Source organism: Myodes glareolus, chromosome 24, assembly GCF_982192425.1.
Source record: "Myodes glareolus chromosome 24, mMyoGla1.1, whole genome shotgun sequence".
NCBI lineage: Eukaryota > Metazoa > Chordata > Mammalia > Rodentia > Cricetidae > Myodes > Myodes glareolus.
In genome coordinates this window covers 15,502,454-15,521,694 of record NC_142049.1, presented here as the reverse complement: position 1 = coordinate 15,521,694, position 19,241 = coordinate 15,502,454, and the positions used below count along the sequence as shown (strand labels likewise).

Sequence of the window (19,241 nt, the reverse complement as noted above, 5' to 3'; positions counted from 1 at the left end):
ATTGAACTCAGGACCTTTGGAAGAGCAGGCAATGCTCTTAACCCCTGAGCCATCTCTCCAGTCCAGAATTATTATTTTTTTTTAAAGCTTTTTGGGACAGGATTTCTCTGTGTAATAATCCTAGCTGTCCTGGAACTTGTTCTGTAGACCAGGCTGGCCTCGAACTCACATAGATCCGTCTGCCTCTGCCTCCCGAGTGCTGGGATTAAAGGCGAGTGCTACCACTGCCTGGCTATTGTTAGAGAACTATTCTTCTGCTCAATCAGTAGTCAACACTCAAGAGCTCACATCATCTGGCTATATTTGTCTTTTCAGGATCTCTCAGGGTGATAGCAAGCTATGTGTTTCACTGACATCCTTAAGTGCTGTGCTTTCTTCAGAGGTGCTGCCCAAGGTGAAGAATCTATTTCAATGACCCCCTGAGCTCTACCATTTATTGCAACAAAATTCAACTATTTGAGCTTCTGTCATTTCCTCTTTCCCAATGTATCTATGCCCCCACATCAGTATTTTCCCAATGCCTTCTTTCTCAGAAGGGTCAAAGCTGCTTCCCCCTCTATAAGGTTGGCTGGCAGCACTCCATCTGCCTATTCTTTTCTGTGTTGCACGGAAAAGTAAGCAGGTAATAGCAAACATCAAAACTTGGCACTGGTTCTGGCAGATTCTGAGTCAGTTAAGACAGTGGGGTTAGTGCTATTAACACAGGGGATGCCTGGTGACAGTCTTCTGCAGCACACTCTGAGTGTACTTAGATTAAGATCTGGAGGGGGACGTGTCTTTGTGGGAGGGACTCCTTCCTTTGGAGGATTCTTTATACAGCTGTGCTGCTGTGTCACCCATCCACATTATTCCTGTCTGGCTGTAGATATCCTGCTTGTTTCCTGTCTCTGTGTGTCAAAGCTGTATTCTCATCACTGTACAGGCTGACCCACACTAAAGGTGTCCCCACCCCAAACACTAGCCTCTGGTTCCCCATGTCTACCCTTCCCCCGAGCTAAGGCTGTACTTTTAAACTAACTCATGTTTTAATTATAAAAATAAAATTTTTCCTTTTAAGCCAGCTACACCTGGGTCAATGAGATGGCTCAATAGATAAAAGCAACTGCCACCAAACCTGATGACTTGGGTTCAATTTCCAAGACCTACGAAGTAGAAAAGAACTGACTCACACAGTTGTCCTCTGATCTCCACATGTGTATCATTATCATATGTAATATACACATACATAAATGAATACACACACACATGATAAAGGTACAAACTGACTTCAAGAAAATATCAGATTGGGTTTATTCTGGAGATACTCTAATATGGTTAAATCAGTTAATACTATAAATTACATAAAAATCACCTAGTCACCCCAATGGATAAAGAAAAGGAATTTGACATTATTCAACATCCCTTCACATTAACAGTCCCAAAGAAACTCAGAGCACTAGGAAAGGCCTACGTAGGCAGACCTCTGAGTTTGAGACCAGCATGATCTACAGAGTGAGGTCCAGGACAGTCAGGGCTACACAAAGCAACCCTGCCTCAAAAAAAACAGAGACAGACAGACAGACAGACCGACACAGAGAGAGACCAAGCGAGCTAAAAGTAGAAAGAACATAGCTCAGCATAATACAACAAACTCTAGCCAACATTATGTTAAATGGGGGGAAATCCACGCATGTCCACTGAAATCAGGAACAAGAAAATGATGTTTACCTGCTTTGTTCTCATCCAGTGCAGTGCTAGCAGTCTTAGCTAGAGCAGAAGACAAGGAAATAAAGGGGACAAAATAGGAAGAAGTCAAAGCAGCACTACTTGTAGATGGTTAAGGTTCCATATGAGATCCAAAGACTCCACCAGAAAACTCTTAGAACAAATACTTGCAGTAGAGTGTTAATACACAAAATTAACACACAAAATCATTAGTCTTCCTAGATACCAATGAAAATGGAAAGGTAAAAGGAAATAATCTCATTCATGATAATCTTTAAAAAATAACCTGTTAGCCAAGCACGGTGGCACACACCTTTAATCCTAGCACTCAGAAGCAGAAGCAGGCGGATCTTTGTGAGTTTGAGGCCAGCCTGGTCTACAAAGGGAGTTCCAGGAAAGCCAGGACTACACAGATTAAAACCTGCCTTGAAAAACAAAGAAATAACAATAACAAAAACAAAAAACCCAACAACAACAAAAAACTTGTTAGAAACCTATCAAGAATATGAAAGTCATCTCTCTCCTCCCTACCTCACATAAATAAAAACTATAAAACTCTGAAAGAAATTGAGGAAGAATCAGAAGACAGAAACATATCCCATGCTCATGAACTAGAAAAAAAAAATCAATATTGTGAAAATGGCTTACTTACTAAAAGAAACCTATAAATTGAAAGCAATTCCAATAAAAAAATCTAGTGGCATTCTTCACAAAAATAGAGCAATCTTTAAGTTCACATGGAATCACAAGAGATCCTAGAAAGGAAAAACAAACCTGAGCATAAAAGAATGCTACTAAAGGTATCACCACACCTGATCTCATCATACTACAGAGCCACAATAATAAAAAACATATTGATCAATAAAAAATAATACAGGACACAGATACAAGGCTACCTGATTTTTGATAAAGATGCCAAAAATACACACTAGAGAAAAGACACCATCTTGAAAAATGGCACTGGAAAAAACGGATCTATACATGTAAAAGAAGAAAATCAACTCCAAATGGATCAAGAACCTCAACTTAAGATCAAAAGCTGCAAGAGGAAAAAGCATAGAGTACACTTTAAGGATAGCACTGTGATTGCTCAAGAAGTACAGTCAATGTAATCAACAATTAAAACTTCATGAAACTCACCAGCTTTTGTTTATCAAAGGAAACTCTCGTTTAAGTGAAGAGTCAGTCCAGAGAATGTCAGCTATGTATCTGATAGAAGATTAAGTATTTAGAATATACAAAGAACTCAAGAAATGAAACACCAAGAAAACAACTCAACCAAAAAATGGGTCATAGAACTGAACAGAGATCCCAAAGAAGAAATACAAACGGTTAACAGACATTTCTGTGTTTTTTAATAATTTGGTTTATCTTTGTTTGATTTTTGGGACAGGGTCTCACTGTACAGCCCTGGCTGGCCTGGAACTTGCTTGTAGACGAAGCTCTAACTCACGAAGGTTAACCTGTCTCTACCCCCAAGTGATAGGATTAAAGTTGTGTGATACCCCACCCATCATCTAATAAGTATTTTTTTAAAATGTTCAACATCAGTCACCAGGGAAACACAAATTAAAGCTACTTTGAAATTCTACCTAACTCCAGCCAGAATGACTATCACCAAGAAATCAAACAATAAGTGCTGACAAAGATGTGAGAAAAGGGAACACTTATGTGTTTAGGTGGGAGCCCTACTGCTGTCCGTATACACCCACAAAGGTTAGGATGTTGGGATTTCCCATTCCAAATTCTACCCCTGAAAACGCTTGCCAGTGTTTGATGGACCACGATACCCCCCGCCGAAAGGTTGCTGTAAACACCCCCAAAAATTACTTTGCCCAACAAACAGCAGGAAGCAGTTTGGAGATAACTACGCCCATATTCCTAAATATTGTTTATAAATGTTTGTTTACATTTAAAGGGGGATATGCTATAGAGATTTTCACTGGTATGGATCTTGCTCTATTGATACAAATTTAGGGTCAATTTTGTTATATTTATTTCTGATCTTGATTAAGGTATTGTGTCCAGCTCATTTAGAAATGTGATGTATAATTAAGACATATAGGTTAATAGATACTCATTTATAATGGTCAGGTTTGTAGTCATGTTAGGCTTTCTAGATATATAGAAAAATATTTCAGGTAGATACATAATCTTCAAACCTTTCAAAGACTACAGAATATGGCATTGAAAATGTTTAAGAACTTAGGACTTTTCATGACAGTGAGACACAACTGCTCTTGGCAGCACCAATTACTTCAATAAGATAATGGGCATTGAAGAGGCTCCTTATGGAGTTGGTTGGTCACTTGGGCAGAAGACTGCTCTTGCATGGACTGCTTGATGACCTGGATATGCAGGACCCACATAAAATGACTGCTAAAGTTGCCTAAAGAAGGTGAGACATCCTTCAGTGTTCCTGTTTCATGAAAGAGACTGCCAGACATTCTACAGGACACAGAACAAAAGTGACTGACAAACTGCCAATATGGGCTGAAATGTCTTTGAAATTTTCTGCTTCATAAAAATGTCTGCTGGATACTATGGGTCTGTAGGCTGAAGATAGATGCCCCAATGGTACAGAAGAACTTTGGGTGACGGTCCAGGCAGCAAGAAGTCTGTCAATTCTAGAGTTTTGGAAGTTGTTTACAATGCACTTCCTGTTTACTTAGGTATTAATATTATATCCTTCTGGAGTCTTTGATAGAGTTGAAGACCAGTTAAAATTATAGTTTTTCTTAGTTATGATAAAAGATAAAGTAGATGTAAATGTTGTAACTATAATTCTTACTTGTTATCTGTTTTGTTATGTATAATTTTACTATATTAAAGTTAAAGCCTTCCTTTTGTTTAAAAAGAAAAGGGGAAATGGTGTGGGAGGTCTTTCTGTGTGTTGCTTTTATTGGTTTATGAATAAAGAAACTGGCTTGGCCTACAGCAAGGTAGAACTTAGTTAGGCAGGGAAAACTAAGCTGAATGCTGAGAAAAAGGAGGTGGAGTCAAAGAGAAGCCACTTAGTCCGTCTGTCTCCTCCCCAACAGATGCCAGACACAACTTTACCCAACAAGCCCCAGTCATGTGGCGATGCACAGATTAATAGAGATGGGTTAGTTTAGGATGTGAGTTAGCCAGAAATACACTCAAGCTATTGGACAAACAGTATTGCAAATAATATGGTTTCTGTGTGAGCAATCGAGAAACAAACAAGCGACCTACTTACAACACATCATGACCAAGGCAACTCTTATAAAAGAGAGCATTTAATTGAGGGCTTGCTTACAGGCTTAGTTAGTCCATTATTATCATGGCAGAAAGCACGGCAGTAGACAGGAGTATGCTGTAGAAAAAGCTAAGGATAGCATCTAATAATTCTGATCCACAGGAAGAAAAAGAGACAGGGGGCCTGGTTTGGGCTTTTGAAGCCAACAAGGCCACACCTCCTCATCTTTTTTTTTTATTTTAATTTATACTGATTTATAAGTGCTGTGCATGTATACTTATATGCCAAAAGAAGGCACCAGATCATATTATAGACTGTTGTGAGCCACCATGTAGTTGCTGGGAATTAACTCAGGACCTCTGGAAAAGCAGCCAGTGCTCTTAACTGCTGAGTCATCTCTCCACCTCCTCCTAATCTTTCTAATCCTTTCAAACTGGTCTACTCTCTGGTGACAAATCATTCAAATTTATGGGCCTATGAAGGTCATTCTTATTCAAATCATCACATTTAAGATTTTATTTTATGTGTATGGGTATTTTGAATGCCTATGTGGATACTTGGTACCACAAGAGGCCAGAAGAGAGCATGAGAGCCTCTGGAACTTGAGTTATGGTTTGTTTCTCCATATGTGGGTGCTGGGACTCAAACGCAAATCATTTGGAAGAGCAGTCAGTGCTATGAGCCATCTCTCCACTCTTGGGAACGCACTACTTTGTAAACTAAATTTAAAATGTAATATAAAAACAAGGAGTTGGAACACATGGATAGACTATGAATCTACTAGAATACATGAGTTATTAAATGAAAATTTTAGTGCCAGTTTCAACACTTTTTACCAGTTATTGGTTAAATAGGTTCCCAAAACAACAGTTTTCTTTTTTAAACCACTGTTTTTGGCTGCCCACCTTAACTAGCTAATAATACTCTTTCTTGCTGAAGATACAACACACTTTGGTTGCAGCAGTACAGAAGTCAAGCTGGAACTGACCTAAAAACTTCTCACTGGCTAGTCCTCAAAGTACTTAATGTTGCTATCCAAGCTACTGGGGGAGAAACTTCATCCGTCTTACCCAGCAGTGAACCTTGAATACTATAATACTAACCTGCCAAGCAAGACATACCCATTGGTAAAATAGGACAGAGGTTACAGAGATATTGGAAGGGGCAGCCAAAACTAAGAATGTATGATAAACTCTTACAGAAACCTAATTTTTTTGTAAGATAATATACTTGTCTTAGCCACTGTTCTACTGTTGTGAAGAGACACCATGACTGTGGCAACTCTCATAAAGCATTTACTTGGGAACTTGCTTATGGTTTCAGAGATTTAGTCCATTATCATCATGGGGGAGAGCATAGTGGCATGCAGTCAGACATGGTAGCTGAGAGCTCTGTATCTGCATCTGAAGGCAGAAGAGACATTGGGCTTGGCTTGAGTTTTTCAAACTCCAAAGCTGACCACCAATGATACACTTCCTCCAACAAAGTTACACTTCCTAATCTCTCTCAAGCAGCACCACTTCCTAATGACCATAAATTTAAAGGCTATGGGGGGCATTACCATTCAAACCACCACATGGGGTAACCAATCACTTTCTGATTGGATCTAATGTCTGTGCCATAGGTGGGAATTCATGCCTGGTACTCTAAACCCGTTCTGAAGCTCATGGTTCGAGAAGTCATGGGCTCTAGGAGGAAATCCACTAATGTTGCTCAATGGACATGTAGTCAAACTGCTTTCTAAATATTATGTTTATAGAGCTACTCTCAACCTTGACCAGAGAATCTTCTGTAGTGTGTAGCAGTTAATGCAAGGGTCCAAATGTTGGGCCCTAAATGGAATATCTACATCAGTATCTCCTTCTCAAGGCTCAGGAACTCCAAAGGAAAAAGGTAAGTCAGAAAATGGAGAGGAGTACTATGAAATGTTAGCTGGACATGGCAACTGACTAATGAACTCACTATAATTAAAGTGATCATACAAGATCAAGCCAACAAGACCAGTTACTATTTCAACAGGCAGCACTACTAAAACTCAGTGGTTTACAGGAAGGGAAAAAAAAAGCAAAAAACAAAGTATGAAGGGGATGTGTTGGGGCATGTCTTGGAGGTGTAGGAAGGAGTTTGTCTTGGATATGTACATACATATATGAAGAAAAGAACTTCAAAACACAAAATAAGCCAGGCATGATGATGCAATCCTTTAATCCCAGCACTCAGGAGGCAGAGGTGAGTGGATGTGTTTGAGACTGGCCTGGTCTACATAGTGAGTTCCAGGACAGACAGGGCTACCCTTTCTCAAAAACAAACAAAAACCCTAAATAAAATATAATCAACTTTTAAGAACAATCCACATTTAAGTACCTATTCTTGTCTCTATCCCTCTCTACCATAACTGAAAGGCATCTACTGTCCAGAAGCAGCCATTCTCTTTCTATGTCTAAAATTAGAGAATCTATGTATAGATGGATACTTTGCACCTCAGGCAAGGATATGTATTCAGCAGCTATGCTCTTGCTACTCAGTATGGTGGGTCAGTAATTTCAGCAAATCTATACTATCAGAATTACTAGGAGACTGTTTAAATACTAAATTTCAGGACCCACCTGAAATCTATGGAATGAAAATCTGGGCAGTACTGATCAATAGAACTACTTATTCCCCCACCCAAAAAGACCTCAGCCATGAGCAAGAGGTCCTGCAAAACTACCAAAGGTCCTAAGGGTTATATGAACCCCAAATCTGGAGAGCTACACGTGGCAAAATTTTAACCCCATCCCCAGAAGTCTCAGGCACTCATTAACTCATGGTTTCTTCCACATAAAATTTTTATTGCCTGTGGTAGTTTGGATGTAATTGGCCCCCATAAGTTCACAGTGAGTGGCACTATTAGAGGAATGGCTTTGTTGGAGTAGGTATGGACTTGTTGGAAGAAGTGTGTCACTGTGGGGGTGGGTTTAGACGTCTCCATTGCTCAAGTTACACTCAGTGTGATGTTCAGTTCACTTCCTGTCTCCTGCAGATTAAGATATAGGACTCTTAACTCCTCCAGCACCATGTCTGCCTATATGCTGTGATATCCTGCCATGATGATAATAGACTAAATAAACCTCGGAACTGTAAGACACTCCAATTAAATATTTCCCATAAGAGTTGCTGTGGTCATGGTATCTCTTTCACAGCAATAGGAACCCTAACTATGATACTACCACTATAGAATTTTTCACTAGATTAAAAAAATGAAGGCTAGACCATGTGTGGTGATGGATGCATAACCTTAATCCCAGCACTTCAGAAGCAGAGAAAGGTGGATCCCTGAGTTTAAGACCAACCTTGTCTATAGACCAAGTTATAGGATAGTTAGGATTACACAGAAAAACCCCATTTTGAAAAGAAAAAAAGGAGGTCATACCCATGAATCAAGCAGCTCTGGCAGACTGACAGATCTTGCCTGGTCATTAGGTCTACCACGTGACCTTATCAAAACTCTTTCAGAATACTGGTCTGTAAAGTGGTAAGAGCAGCTATCCTTTCAGATGTTTTGTGCAAACTAAAGAAATTATCTAGTACAGTGTTTAGCACAAAGCATTTGACCCGTACAATGACCATATAGCTGATTACCCACATCAGGGCACTTAAAAGGGAAATGGAGATATTAATACTACTATGGCTGTGACATTCAAAATGATCTGTATGAGATAAACTGAGAGACATGGTCACTCTACTACCATTTTACTTAGAAAGCTCTTCCCTAGCTGTTTCCTGATCTTTTTTCTGGAAACGTACCTTTTCTGCTACAACTCTTCATCTCATACTAAGAGGAAAGCTGAGAACCTGGGACCATGTTGATGCTCTGGAGGCCATGCTGCTGCAGGCCTTGGGGTGCTGATCTGAGGGGACTGTGCCACCAGGGTCATAATGGCATCTGGATTCAAGCTACTGCCAAGGGCCATGTCTGAGTCTGGATCTGATTGATGTCCATGGCCGGTGTTAGCACAGGGAACATTGGAACCAGGCTGTGCTGAGTCAGCCCTGCCCTTCACTGGTCCTGCCCCTTGCTGGATATTGTAAAAAGTCAGCTGGTCCTACCTCTCTCAGAAGAGAGCTCACGCCCCCTACTCCTCACTATAGGTGTCTACCTCATCTGGGAAGCACACTAGAGCTGACCCTGTGGTCAGGGACACAGGTGAGTCATCCCTGAGGGCATGAGAGCAGGGGAATTGAACCCCATTCCCCTTGTCTGCCATGTGGTGGCATGGGTGAGGAAAAGACACCCTCCTCCACCACCTGGGATCACAACAGCAGGTGAGTTAGCCCTGACTCTCACTGACGGCAGTGCATGAGAAAGGAGCCTCTGCTTCCTGTCTAGGCAGCACACTAGAGCTGACTTGTTCAGGAACACAAGTGAACTGACTCCACCGCCTCCCTCCCTGTATACCACCTACAAAGATCAGGAGAGAGGGCCCTGCACTATGCCTGGGCAAAACAGTAGAGCTGGCTCTGGAGATAAGAGTGAACGGGACAGGATCTGAGGAACCAAGGGCAGGAGAACTGGGCCAGTTCTTTGCTGTAGGCTGCACTGGGTGAGCTAGCAGAGGCAGTGCTGCAGAGTTCATCTGGGCAGTGACCATGAGGGAAAGCTGGCAACCTGCCCAACCCAGCTACCACCCGGGCCCAGAACCAGGGTTATGAGTTAGCCCACCCCAACATCCACCTCATCTACGAACTGTTAGAGCATGTGAAGAGGATGAATTTACAAATCCAAAACAGCAGGATTTCCATGACACAGGACAACAAAAGGATAACTAAGAGGAGCCCTAGTGAGAGCCCAATAATGGTGGTGTAGCAGAAACCAGAGGCCTGGAGGCAGGCCAAAGATTCATAGCAGTGAACATTTACAAGTAAAGATGTATGGATTAAAGGGTAAACTGTGTGACTCATGAGGCCACACTAAAGCTTCCATGACAAGATTCTTTATTGTGTTTTTGTTTTGATAGGCTTTTGGTTTTTCTTTTGAATTTGGTTTTTTTGTGGGTGGGTTACAAGGGCAGAGGGCACATTTGAGAAAAAGGGAGATAAGTGGGAATAGAATGAATGATGTGAAATTCACAAAGAATCAATAAAAGTTAAAAAAAAAAGAGGAAAGCTGAGACGTAAACACATAGCACAAGCTACCACATAAAGGATCAAAAGAACTGATGAGAAAAGATTAATTTTAATGAATAAAAGATCAATTAAACCTCTCAAATTTATATCTGAAGCCACACAGGCACCTGGACCTTTTTTATTAGAGGATAGTCTTCATAATCTGTTAAGAGCCACTTAAGCATTGAAAAGACATTGACCAGCGGTGCCCAGCAGACCGAAGTTATTCCTACTCTAGCAATGTTCTGAACTATCTCAAATGCTTTCTCCTAGAAGTTTCTTCATATACAAAACTGCTCCCAGTAGATGGGTTTTATATCTATACAAAGTTTCCAAAAAAGCTTAAGTCAATTCAAATTTAAAATGTTGTTTCCCTTTAAACATTTTTTCCAGGAGCTGGTAAGGTGATTAAGAACATTGACTATTGATGAAGAGGTCCTGGATTCAGTTCCCAGTTCCCACAAAGAAACTCACACCATTTGTAATTCCAGTTCCAGGGGATCAGATGCTTCTTCTGACCTCTCAGTCACTTCATTCTCTCTCTCTCTCTCTCTCTCTCTCTCTCTCTCTCTCTCTCTCTCTCTCTCTCTCACACACACACACACACACACAAATTTATTTAATTATTAGTTTTGTTTTTCAAGACAGGGTTTCTCTGTAGCTTTGGAGATGTCCTGAAACTAGCTCTTATAGACTAGGCTGGCCTCGAACTCACACAGATCCATCTCTCTCTGCCTCCCAAGTGCTGGGATGAAAGGAGTGTGCCACCACTGCCCGGCTTCCACACTTTTTAAAAAGACTGTTAACTTTCTGTAGTTTTCTTCCCAATTTCCAGAACAATTGAGTATATTCAGGAAATAAACTAATTCAAAATAGGCATAGTCTGGCTATGGTTTCAATGTGTCCACAGAAATTGTATTAGAAATTTAATTCCAGCCAAGCTTGGTATCACATGCCTTTAATCCAGCACTGGGGAGGCAGAGGCAGGCAGATCTCTGAGTTTGAGGCCAGCCTGGTTTCTACAGAGTGAAGTTCCAGGACAGCCAGGACTTAACAGAGAAAACATGTCTCAAAAAAACCAAATAAACAAATTAAATGTAACACCTAAATTCCTATTTTGAGCTAGAGGATGCCAACAGGCTCCCTAGGTGAATATGTAAGAGGAAAAGATTCTGGAACTAGTGCATCCTTGGCACCGTGTTACACTACAGACATCAGGTATTGACACCAGATGTTGGCACCAACCTCAGATTTCCCCTCTTTAGAACTGTAAGCCAAGTAAACATTTTATAAATTACATGTACTTTTTGATGAGGATGCATGCATGTGGTCAGAGGACAAGATTTGGGGGTTGATTCTCTTGCTCCACCATGTGGGTCCTAGGGATCAAACTCAGGACAGCATTTGGAAGCAAGCATGTTTACCTGCTAAGCTATCACAACAGCCCAACTTCTATTCATTTAAAAGGTTTTTCATCTTTATTTTTTACATGTATGAATATGTGTATGGATATTTTGTCTACACGCATGCCTGTGCATCACATGCTTGCCTATGTCTGCAGAAGCCAGATGAGTATGTCAGATCCCTTGGTACTGGAGTTATAGGATTATGAGCTGCTATGTGGGTGTTGAGAATTAAACTTACATTCTCTGGAAGAGTAGCCAGTTTTAAACAGCTGAGCTATCTCTCCAATTCCAACTTCTGTTCTTTATAATAAAAATTAATCAGCCTCAGATGCTCAAGTCACAGCAACAGAAAAATGTAGAGACGTTCCTAAAGTAGAATATCCCTTCGCAGATGTAACCACAGACAGACTGGTCCCGAGGCTCCTGGCACCACAGTTACAGCTCTGCTCTTTTCCAGCCTCAGCATGAGAACCTGTCTCTCATAGCACCTCTACTAAAAGAAACTCAGCATCAAATTGCTTAGAGTCCACCACAAGTAACATTCTTAGGTCTCTGTCAAGCAGAAGAAAAGAGAACAGTGCCTTAATGCCTTAGAGGTTCTCCTTTTTGACATCATTAAGGCTGAATGTTATAAAGATTCTCTGCTTTCACAGTTAATAGAAACAGAGAAGGCTATGGATACTAAAACAAATGGAAGAGGAACCAGGCTGAAAGCAAACAATGTACCTAAAGTGCTGGTATTAAAGGAGTGCACCACTACCGCCCAGCGGCTCAGATTACTTTTTAACCTTCTCTCTTACGCAGTTAACCAATTGTAAAAGGCTAAAGTGAGTTAACTGCAACTCCCTAGAAATTCATGGCATCTACACTACAATTATAGAAATAGTAACAATAAGAAAAATCTGTGCTCTGTGTCTTTTCAGTACTTAAACTCTGACTTGTCAATATACTCGTAGATTATTGCATCTCTCAATCTTCATTTGAGAAGCCTTTTTGTGCAGTACATGGTGATCAACATAGAGACCTGCAAATGACTGATGCATAGAGAAAAAAGACTGAAGAATGCTCAATCCTAAACAAGACATCTATAACACATCTCTTCATCCCAAGGCTCAAGGGGCCTTGTGGAAGAGGGTATTTTTTTAAGAGCCAGAGGTAGCAGATAACTGTAACTGTTTTATGAACACAGAAGGGCAATTGGCTCTAAGAATTGACAAAAGTTAAGATAGCATGAACAAGACTCCACAGGCTCAGGACAGACAAAATTCCAGTGTGGACAGGTGAGATGGATATGAAGTCCCACCTCTAGAAGAGAAGCTACTGGCAATTGATAGCTGCCTAGGAGATGGATAGTTTTCTTTAAGAGTGAACTCCCTGGCAGGGTAAACTCCCTCTAGCAGTCTACACATAGAAGAGCTTATGGGCAGTAAAATAGTACTTGATGGCTACTTTAAAGGTGGGCAGCTGGGTGGACTGAAGAAATAGGTTGGATCTGAGAGATGTCAAGAGGTGATCAAAATACACTGCACAAAAGATTCTCAAAGAATAAAAATTATTTAAAAAATTTCTATAAGCTAATACAGTTGTATTTTTAAGAACTTATTTGGCTCTTTTGAGTTGGGTCTAGCTGTGTCAACCTAGGCAAGCCCCAGGGCTCACAAAGAGCCTCCCAATTTAATTCAACTTCTGGGGCTACATGTTTATGTCACAAGGATGGATCTAAGGTTTGCATCTATAACTAACACTGAATAGTTATCAGTGCTTTTGGTCTGCTAACCACAATTTGAGTAGTGAAGGTTTTATAGTAACGCCACTCTAAATTTGATTCACAGGGCAGGTGAGATGGCTCAGAGGGATAAATTGGATTTGCTTTTAATGTCTATCCAAGATTCTTGCTCCTCAGTAATTCACCCTATCCTTACTTTAGGACCTCTTTTTTTTAAAAAAATACTTATTTATTATGTATACAATATTCTGTCTGTGTGTATGCCTGCAGACCAGAAGAGGGCACCAGACCCCATTACAGATGGTTGTGAGCCACCATGTGTTCAAAGGTCCTTTGAACTCAGGACCTTTAGAAGAGCAGGCAATGCTCTTAACCTCTGAGCCATCTCTCCAGCCCTATTACCTCTTTCTGTTTCATGGTAGTCAAGGTCCTAAACAATATTCTCAATGATTCACTAAGATCAAAATCAATCTTCAGGCTCTGATTACCTTTTCTTTTTCTTTTTCTTTTTTTTTTTTTTTGAGACAAGGTTTCTTTTTAGCTTTGTAGACCAGGTTGGCCTCGAACTCACAGAGATCCACCAGCCTCTGCCTTCCGAGCGCTGGGATTAAAGGCGTGCACCATCTCCGCTCAGTGACTCAGATTACTTTTTAACCTTCTCTTTGACACTGTTAACCAATCGTAAAAGGCTAAAGTGAATTAACTGCAACTCCCTAAAAATTCATACTCTAGAGAAGGATTTGTTGTTAATCTGAGTGCCAACAGGTAGAAGAGTTCAAAATACAGACAATGCATGACAGCTAGAATAGTTAAAGTACTGCCTTCTACATCACTAATCTATGCCATTAGGGATCAGGTGCATCCAGCATATTAAGCTCCTTTTGCATTTCCTATAATTAAAAATACTATCATTGAATTACTTTAATCAACTACTTTTAATAATCGTCAATAAATTCTGTAAATTATTCCAAACTAGTTCCTATTAACAGTCTTTAAAATAAACATTATGTTTAGATTTTACATTTTTGTCCCATTTTAGTAAATCTCAAACAGAAGTGAACTATATATTATACTGTCTAGGGTAAAATATACACGTGTTTACACCACAGCAGATGTATGAAGTATGAAGACAGCATCAAGTTTTGGCTCTCACCTACTTTGAGAAAGGTCTCTCTTGCTCACTGAAGCATATGACAGACTAACTGACCTGCACACTCTACCGATACAAAGACCTTTGCCTCCCATCTTCCAATAGCAGTATCTGAGATTGGTTTTTATATGGGTTCTGTGGATATGAATGAACTAAGGTTTTCAGACTTGCATAGCAAGCATTTCCTCCACCAAGCCATCTCTCTAGTCCATGATCTTTTCATTCTTGATCCACAATTCACCAGTCTGTGCCCTGATATCAGTAAATTCCACCTTTCTTGATAATATAAACCAAAATTTTCTATAGCTGCCACATACCTCAGATGCCCGATATATGGTCCATAAAATTTAATTCTATTATGTCAGGGCTCATCTTTGGTGTCATCATTCATGTAGACATATTTATAAAATTTTAAGACTTCCTTATAAAACCTAGGGTCAAAGTCTGGTCCGCATTCAATTTCCTTTTTAAAATATTCCTTAAAAGGTTTGACTTGTACAAACAAAGGCTGCCTTCACTGCCTGAGTGGGTATTCTCCTCAATGTCTCCAAGTGTGATATGTGATTTGAAGAAGCACTTTGGGTTCCTAACTAGCTTTGTCCTAATTATCATTGTCCTTCTTGTGGGTAGCAAGTTCATAGACCTTTGTGGTTTTCATTGTAATGTGTTTTTCTTTGCCTGTTCTATGCCAATACCAGGCTGTTTTCAGTACTATAGCTCTGGAGTAGAGTTTGAAGTCAGGGATTGTGATGCCTCCAGAAGTTCTTTTATTGTCAGGATTGTTTTGGCCAACCTGGGTCTTTTGCTTTTCCTTATGAAGTTGAGTACCGTTCTTTTGAGGTCTGTGAAAAATTTTGCTGGGATTTTGCTGGGCATTGCATTGAATCTGTAGATTGCTTTTGGTAAGATTGTCATTTTTACTAATGTTAATTCTACCTACCCAAGAGCATGGGAGATCTTTACATTTTCTTGTGTCTTCTTCAATTTCTTTCTTCAAAGATTTAAAGTTCTTGTCTTACAAGTCTGCCACTTGTTTAGTTAGAGTTACTCTGAGATACTTTATGCTATTTGTGGCTATTGTGAAGGGTGATGTTTCTTTGATTTCTTTCTCAGCCCATTTATTATCTGTGTAAAGGAGAGCTGATTTTTGAGTTAATCTTGTATCCTGCTACATTACTGAAAATGTTTATGAGTTGTAGAAGTTCCTTGGTAGAATTTTTGGGGTCACTTAAGTAAACTATCATATCAATCATCAGCAAACTGTGAGAGTTTAACTTCTTTTCCAATTTGTATCTCTTTGATTTCTTTTTGTCGTCTTATTGCTCTAGCTAGGACCTCAAAGAACTATATTGAATAGATACAGAGCAAGTAGACAACCTTGTCTTGTTCCTGTGTGGAATCTCTGTGAGTTTCTCTCCATTTAGTTTGATGTTGTTCTTTGCCTGTTCTAATCTTACAGGCAAGAAAACCATCTTGTCTTCCCATGATTTTGAATCGTTCTCACCTCAGTAACCTTACTGGGTATGTCATATATCCTATGCATATCTCATCTGCTTATTTATAACAATTTCAGGTCCCACTTCTGAGTTCAAGGTACCAATAGGGTTTCACAAGTCATTAAATGTTCACTTGAACAATATTCAGTTTAAAATTTCTATACCAACATGCCTTGGGACTAGTTGCAGAAGGAAGAGGGAGTCCAATTAGTGCCAAAATATGCTACTGTAAAGAAGAGATAATCAACAACAGCAGTGTTTTAGTACCACAGAAGAACTTTGAAGCCCATGTGGATGCCAGGCACTAAGATAAAGTATGTTGGAAAATCAGTGAGGAGAGGTTTTTATTCATACTTTAGGGTAGTGAAGTGAGTCTGGAGTTGATTATTACTCAAGTCATCATTCTCTGGAACATCTAAGTCATATCTGCAGAATTAAAAACCTCCCTAGGTAGAACATTCAAGATTTATATAAAATAAAGTACTTTTCTATTGCTTCTAGTAGTTGACACCCTAATCCATTAGGGATACAGTGGATAGTAACTGCTGTCAATATGATACAGACCACATGGATATTACCTCTAAGATTGCCTAGAGCAGACTTCTGAGGGATCAGAATGTAGTGTTACTTATAGTCTATTGTTCTTTTAGGACATGGACTTTAAACCAGGAGATACTGAGATTATGAATATTTAGTCAAACAGTGTCACTTCACTTATTGTCAAAGCAAGCATGCTTACACAGCATAAGCATAAACCATTTAAAATTGGATAATGAAATAAATTCAGAAACATAAAGTTAAAATATTTGCAGAGCAAGTTCATGGAGTGTACTGACAGATGCTAGAGGATTTGATTGTGTGCTTGAAGTGGAGCCTGGATCAGCTGGACCCCAAAGATAAAGTGGAGGCCAAGGATTAAATAGCAACATGTCTTTATGACTACAATAATCACATACATAAATCATTGCTAGCAAAGCACATGGAATCTTGCAGATTTAGGAAGCTGGGCAATATCAAATAAGAAGATGAATGTATAATCCTGTTTCATTTTTCTTTTTCTATGAAAAGAAAAAAGTTATTTTGAATAAAGATTCAGTTCCAGACAATTAAAAAACTAGAACTGAAGTCGGAAAAGTCAGTGATTGTTATAGTCAAATAATCAGACTATATCAGAATAAAACTATATTCTTCAGTGCCTGTTGAAGTTTCTCTAAACCACAAACGCTCTGTTTGTGACCTGCTTCTTGCCCTTCATGATTCTGTCATTGAGGAGACAAAGAAATAGCACTCGGGTTCTCAAGTTGTTGAAAACGACAGTGATCTGTCTATAGACTGTGCTGCTAAAGTCAATCAAGATAATAGCCAAAAAAGTTGAATAATCTTACCTGAAATCCTTGCAGAAGTGAAAGATAAAAGAAGACACTAGTCCTACAGAGCTAAGAATGTAACCAAAAGGATTACATGCTGAGGTAATTTGGGATGTGGTACATGGGAAGAAGTCAGTAACCATTTGCAAAAAGAATGGTAAAAAGCAGAGGATGATGCAAAAAAGAAGAAAGGCCATCAGTAATAGATTTACGACCGTCTGGTAGGATTCATTTGGCTAGTTAGATGTTGACAGTTTGTGACATAGTAGAGTTCTCAGTAGAAGTCCATATAAATGCAAAGGAAATAAAGATAAAAATTCTGAGTCAAGAAGATAGTGATGAGAAAGACAACATAGTCATAAAAGAAAGCAAAAAAATATTAACAAAATATTTGTGAATGCACTAATTATGCTTATAGTATAACCAGTATGCTAATGGTTTAATTATCTTTACCTAAGAGAGTGGCTATTATGATCATGTAATGCTCATTATTTTAACAAATATTTATGTTTCAAAATTTTTTCTAGTAAAATATGTAAGTTAAAAAGCATTTTTGGAACCTATCATGAGAAGATGTTAAAATGATAACAAGACTCTTTGGCTCTTACAGTAGTTGAGAAGTAATCCTATCATTGAAGTCAATGGTAAAAGATCCCAGAAAACAGTATCCTTGGGTGTCACTGCAGCTGAAAATGGTAAACATGAATTTCATCAAAACAAGAAATATATTGTTAAGAAGATACACATAGACAGAATAGTGTCACAAATGATACACATCATGACAATGACTGAAGTGGGAAACTGGCAGTTCTTACTTATTTTGCACTTAGTAACAAGAAAAGACCACTTCCTAAGGGTGTCTGGCACAAATGGAAACAAGAGCATGTAGTTAAGATGAAGACTGTTGTTTTATTAGACAAAGAGGGAAGCTGAAAGATTCTGAAGCTGAGCTCCAACCGTGCAATGATCAAATGAAAGCTAATCTGAAAGTACAGCAAAAAGAATTAGATGAAAAACGTCAGTTTCAGGAAGAGAATGCAACCCTGAGGGCCTGACAACATTATTCAGAACAAGAAAAAGATTAAGAATGTCTTTTAAAATCCATGGGCTGGCGCTGTGTGGCAGTTGTAGGGTTTGTTGACTTTGACTAATCTGTACTGTCTTTACTCCTAGCAGTGAATTTAAAAGCATGACAAATCATTTTGCTGTTCTTGATGGCAATGAAGGTGCTTGGAAATGCTCAGGTTGTTGAGTACTTAGAAAGTTACCAGCTCTATGTAGGTATTGTTCTATATTCTTTTGCTCGTTTGCTGGCTTTTGGCTGTTTGCTATTTTTGTTTTGTTTTTTAAATCAAACAAAATGTCTTTTGATTAAAGAGAATATTTTACTGTTGTATAACCATGTTCTGGTGGTTTGGTCGTTTACAGGATAGTCTAAAATAAAAGAACTCTTAATTTATTAAACTAAACGAAAGTTTTCATTTAGGAAAATTTTCATAAATATGAAGCAAACTATAGTTCTTCTCTATGATTATAATACAAAAATTCCTTCAATGAAGCATATAAAATAATGTAATTTACTCTACAAAAGCTGATCTTGGCTTTTTTACATTTCCATTGTTTAAAAATACAGATGGAAAAAAGTTCAAGTTTATATGGTACCTAGAACTTTTATGTAACAATATTTTGTTTGCTTGTTTTAGATCCTTTATATATTACTCTCATCTATTTCCTCCTTTAACCACTTAGATATTTTCCATATATTGACCCTAGTAAAATATAATATAGAGCCAAAAAAGAAAGTGCTTTAATTCCTCTTCGTAAACACTGGTTAGTAGTCGGGAAATTGCATTAGTAAACTATTTTTTTTTGAAAAACTGAGATGTTAACAGCCCATCTTGCTTTTACTTATGTTGTTTATTTTACTAAAAATGAGGATTGTAAACTCCTGAAGAGAAAAAAATTATTATTCTCTATTTTTCAGTACTCGTATCTATTGTGGTCTATTTTTTTTTGCTTGTAACCTA

The 19,241-nt window shown here is 38.8% G+C and overlaps 1 protein-coding gene and 1 pseudogene across 7 annotated transcripts in view; one reads left to right on the top strand and one right to left on the bottom strand.

The window, feature by feature from the left end:
• Positions 1 to 19,241, bottom strand: part of Cpeb1 (cytoplasmic polyadenylation element binding protein 1) — a 97,678-nt gene that overhangs the window by 27,551 nt on the left and 50,886 nt on the right. The gene's annotated exons all lie outside the window — the stretch shown is intronic.
• LOC125400815 (U11/U12 small nuclear ribonucleoprotein 48 kDa protein pseudogene) lies at positions 16,686 to 17,550 on the top strand (annotated as a pseudogene).